We start from the raw sequence: 5,971 nt of genomic DNA, 5'->3' as shown, positions 1-5,971 counted from the left end.
TTTTCTAACTTATTACAGATTATGGACCATGGATGACATTAAAATCATTATAGTTAAGCGACGACTGTTTGTTGTATTTTAGTGTTAAAACTGACACGGTATTGTCTAAGCAGTTGTATTTGGGTGCATTACAGTGTTTATTGTAAAAGTATAACATATAAAACTTTAAAGACAATAACTTTGGTGTCAAATGTTAATGTTATATGCAAAGTTAAGAAAGATCAAACTGTGTACTCTCTAAAGCCCTTTGTCCTAAGGCTTCTCCCGCACACCAGGGTCACAATGACTGTTGACCTGGAGAAAGTCCCTGGAATTGAGTTCTGAGAGTCCAAGAGCTGAACATGAGTTTTTAGAGGCACAAGACTCTAAAACATAAATGTTTATTTTAAAGAAGGCATTGACAACACAAAAATTATAATATGGTTCTGATGCCGAAATGTTTCTAGAGTTACATTGAATTATTTTTGTGAGAGCACCTTATTCTTATGTATAATAAACTACTTCAATATTACTAACTGTGGTAAAGTAAAATTGGAAAAAATTAAAACTGACCTATAAGCGTGCTGAAGACCTAGTAGAGTGACATATATAAATTAAGTATAAAATGTGTAACCAGGAAAAGACCGTTAACATTATACTCATGCAAATTAAATCCCTTAAACTTCACCATTTATCTTTCATTTTAAAGGTTATTTGCCCCCGATTATATGATTCAAGTGTTACAAGGTTTAGCTTGAACTACTTTGCAGTAATTTATTTGATNTGAAGACCTAGTAGAGTGACATATATAAATTAAGTATAAAATGTGTAACCAGGAAAAGACCATTAACATTATACTCATGCAAATTAAATCCCTTAAACTTCACCATTTATCTTTCATTTTAAAGGTTATTTGCCCCTGATTATATGATTCAAGTGTTACAAGGTTTAGCTTGAACTACTTTGCAGTAATTTATTTGATAGATATCTATTCTATAAGTGCATGATGTAATGAGAAAAGAGATCTTTCTTTTTTAATGAAAACATTAATGTGTTAATACCCTGTGTGGATAATATTTGACATTTAGTGGTTACCAAAATATATTATTGAACATTCATATGCCTTAGTAATGCACATTCTGTATTCTGTGGGGTGATGATCTAATTCAATAGAGAATATGCTTTTTGGCAGTGAGTTTGTTGCTGGATTTCAAATAAGGAGTTAAGTGGTGCTTTCACAACCCAAAGATTTTTAGTTAAAAATCATGTAGTCTTATATGCTGCACTTATTTTTTATATTTTTCAATGCATTTAATTATCTTTTTTATATAATTCTTTGTACTAACTCAGCATGTAAAAAAAACAATTTACATGGAAATAAATTGAAATATGATAACTATTATGCTTAAATAGATTTGTGTCCATTATTTCAGATATTTACTCTCCTGCAAAGCAAATAATGTATATAGCTTTCTTGGACTGACCACAGAGTAATATGTGTTGAAAATTCCTGGAAGTATCGATTATTCATAGTAAATTGTTCTTACAAAATTTCAACCTATGATTGTGAGGTAGTGTGCCTTAATTTATGAACTGCTGCTGAGGGTACTTTTTGCTACAAGACTGTGTTTACACTATCACTCTTTCAACAGGTTTACATTTTTTTACTTTATTTTCTCTCATTTTAATTAATGAGTACATTTTTATTTGTTTGGGTTCTTTACTACTTGCTCTCAATTATTTGTCTTTCCTGAGTTGCTAGGCTGAGTTCAATACTCTTTGGCACTTAAAAGTTACTGCTCCAAGAACAAAAAGGTAAAGTACTATTTTAGGTATTGGAGATACAGCAGGTAATAAGACCAAAAAAAATTTCCTGCCTTCATGGAGCTTATGTTCTAACAAGAGGAGAAAATAGACAGGATAAATTAAAAATACATTTATTATAAGTTAGATGATAATACTGCCAAGAAGAGTTAATTAAAGAGAGATGATAGGAAATATATAGAGGGTGAGTGCTGCATCCCTAGATAGGGTGGCAGAAAGGTGACTAACTGGGAGTGTCTTAGTCAGTTTGGGCTGCAATAATAAAATACCATAGACTAGGAGGCTTAGACAACAGACATTTATTTCCCACAGCTCTGGAGGCTGGGAAATCCAAGCTGAAGGTGCTGGCCAGTTTGGTTTCTGGTGAAGCCTCTCTTCCTGGTTTGTAGATGAGTGCCTTCTCACTATGTCTCCATGTGGTGAAGAGACAGAGGGAGTGAGCTCTCGGATGTCTCTTTTTATAAGGACACTAATCTTATTGGGTCAGGACCCACACTATGGCCTCATTTACCTTAATTACCTTCTTACAGGCCCTATCTCCAAATACAATAACACTGGGGGTTAGGAATTAAACATGAATTTTGGAGGGAACATAATTTAGTGTTGTGCCCCTTGTTCGCCCAAATTCATGTCCTTATCACATGCAAAATACATTCGTTGTATTCCAGTAACCCCAAAGGTCTTAACTCATTCCAGTATCAACTCTAAAGTCTAAAGTCCAAATTCTCATCTAAATATCATGTAAATCAGCACAGAGTCGGGGACCAGACACACTCCACAACCAGGCACACTGCCAGCACCAAGAAGCATGCCAAAAACATCACATCCGTGTGGGTAGCCCACCACAGCCACCACAATAACCATGGCTGCCACAAAGTGGCTAGATGCCACAACCACATGCTGATGGTCCACCAACCACTGGAGTGGACTGACACAAGGAGAGTCACCAGCAGAGATAAAGAAAAGAAGAGGATATCTCACTCCACAAAGCCCATTTCAGAATGACAGAAGAAGCATCTGCTCTATGATTGAGGGATCTAATATTGAGGGACCTGAACACACCTCTCAGCACTGGACAGATCATCTAGGCAACAAATCAACAGAGTAACCATTATTCTTTCAGAAGGAGAGAAGAAATCTAGGGTGATTAGGAGGGGGAAGAGGAAGGAGACGGGGAGAGATTGGACAAGTGGCATAAAAAATAATTATGATTTGTAATAATATACATATACTAGTAATATTGATTTGATCAACATATCTCAATGTTGAACCCCAAAGATATGTATAATCAATTTTGATCCAAAATAAATAAATAAATAAATAAATAAATAAATGAATGAATGAATAAATGAATAAATAAATATCATCTAAATCACATATGGGTGAGAATAGAGGCATAATTTATCCTTAAGCAAAATTCCTCTCCAGCTGTGAACCTGTGAAACCAGACAAGTTCTATATGGTGGGACAGGCATAGCAATGACATTCTCATTTCAAAAAGTGGATAGAAGAAAAATGGAAGATGTGATGGCTCCTAGCAAGTCCAAAACCTAGCAAGGCAAATTCCATTAGATTCATTAGGTCTTAAGGCTGGAAAATAGTCCTTGTTTATTCAATGCCCCACCTTCCAGTCCTGCCTTTGAGGTTCCACCCTCATGGCTCTGCTGGGTGGTATCACCCCCAAACCTTTGGTTGGAAGTTGTCTGGCCTATTAAAACTGTGACAATGTTCCCACTCTTTGAAACCAAGGAGGCAACCCTGCCAATCTCTGAAGTGCCTTTGGTGACATTCTTCCCATTTCATGAAGATCAGCACTCATGTGCAGCTGATTAGCTTTATGGTCCTGTCCTGTAGAACCCAAGGAGCCTCTTTCATTTTACTCTTCTTCATTTTGTCCCATCTCTGTCCCCTCAATTCAAACTGGCAGTGTTTCTGCTGGTATAATCCTATCTCTGCTCCAGGAGTCTTCTGAGGTGGCTGATTAAATTTATAGTTTCATGCCCATCCTAATCTCCTTATCAAATGATGGTTCGGCCACACCCTTAGTGTTCTCTTCAGTACAAGGTTTCTCATTTTATGCAGTATATATAGGCCGAGAATTTTCCAAATCTTCAAGATCTTGTTCCTTTTTGCTTAACAATTCCTTTTTCAGATTATCTGTCTTCCCTTCACATTCACCTATAAGCAGTCAGGATCAACCAAGCCACTCCTTCAATGCTTTACTTCAAAATTTTCTCAGCAAAAGATCCAATTGTATTACTTGCAAGTTTTACCTTTCACAAAACATAGTTCAGCCAAGATTTTGCCACTGTACAAGAATCGCTTTTCCTCCAGTTTCCAATAACATATTCCTTATTTGTGTCTGAGACCTTGCCAGAATGGCCTTTAATGGCCATGTTTCTTTACCGACACTCTGTTCGTGATTATGTATTCTCTAAGAAGATAGAGGCTTTATCTCCAGCTCTCTTCTTTTCTTTTTTGAGCCCTCACCACAATCAACTTTAACATCCCTTTTCTTATTCCCATTCCTTAACAGTCCTTTCATAGCAATCCAGACTTTTTCTAGCATGCACCTCAAAACTGCTCGAGCCTCTATTAATTATGTATTTCCACATGTTTAGGTAGTTGTTATAGTGGCACTCCACTCCTCAGTACCAAAATGTGTCTTAGTGTGCTTGGGCTGCTAGAACAAAATACCATAGACTAGGGGGCTTAAACAACAGAAATTTATTTCTCACAGTTCTGGAGGTTGGAGGTCCAAGATCAAGGTGCTGGCCAATTCAGTTTCTGTAGAGGGCTATCCTCTTGGCTTGTAGATGGATGCTTTGTCTTTGTGTCCTCATGGTGAAGAAAGAAAAAAAAATAGTGATTTTTCTGCTGCATCTTCTTAAGGACACTCTCCTATGAGTTCAGGGCCTTATCCTTATCNTCCTCTTGGCTTGTAGATGGATGCTTTGTCTTTGTGTCCTCATGGTGAAGAAAGAAAAAAAATAGTGATTTTTCTGCTGCATCTTCTTAAGGACACTCTCCTATGAGTTCAGGGCCTTATCCTTATTACTTCATTTACTCTTAATTACCTTCTTATAGACCCTATCTCCAAATACAGTCATATTAGAGGTTAGAATTTCAGCATATGATTTTTTCAGGGACACAATTTAGTTTATTTCAGGGAGTTATACATTTCTTAGATATTATTAAATTTCTTTTTTTACTGTCTTCATAACAAGCTTACCAGAATTTTATTTACATGTACTATACAAGTACGTCATGCTTTTGCATTAAAAATGTGATAATTGATAATGAACTATCTGGTGAAAATATTCTGCTGCTAGAGACAGTAGGTCAGCACAGACATGACTAGCCATACCTGGCTATTCAGATGAGGTTGTGGCGATGAAACAGAGTGAAGCGGTCAGGACGAGGTTTGCTATGTGCCGGTGGCTATTCAGAAGCTGAGACGTATTATATTCCAGTGATGGTTCTTAATAAGTAAGACAGAATTGAATTAGCTAGTTTTCTCAAGGTTATCATATTGTTTTAACAAAAATAATCATATAGACATGATTAATTTCACAGACTGTCACAGAGACAGACACAAAACAGAGTCCTGCTGCTAACTTTCCATTTTGGGTTTTTGTTTGTTTCTGTTTTGCTTGTTTGGTTTTTAGTGGGGGAAAAAAGCTATGAATTGGTTAAGTGCTCTCTTTCAATCCTTATTATATAAAAATCTTAACTCACTTTCTATTGATTCAGCAACTGGAAGTTCGTTTTGGTCCAACTCATCTCCTTCCTGTTCTAACTCTACACGATAAAGAATATTCTCTATAGTAAGTGTAGGAAGCTTTTTAGTATTCTTTTTTTCTTTTTTTCGTATTTGGAGCCTCTAGTTTTAAGGCCACATTTAGAAACTGGCTAATTAGTAACTCCTGTTAAAGTCCATATTTGACAAGAACAGTTGTTACATTAAAAAATAAAATGCTTCAAAAGTGAAATAAATAAAAATAAAACTAGAATTGCATTTTATTTCCTTTGCTGTTAGAGCTGTTTATTTTGGGGTTGTTTTTGTTTGTTTGTTTTGTTTTGTTTATGACTTCTTGGATTTGAAGCAATTTTTGGCCTTCCCAAGCTTCTGCTCCCTATTTTCTTAAATTTGTAGTAAGGAACCTAT

This window comes from Galeopterus variegatus, unplaced genomic scaffold (genome assembly GCF_000696425.1).
Source record: "Galeopterus variegatus unplaced genomic scaffold, G_variegatus-3.0.2 Scaffold371, whole genome shotgun sequence".
Lineage (NCBI taxonomy): Eukaryota > Metazoa > Chordata > Mammalia > Dermoptera > Cynocephalidae > Galeopterus > Galeopterus variegatus.
The sequence above is the reverse complement of the archived record's forward strand: the minus strand, read 5'-3'. Positions refer to the sequence as shown.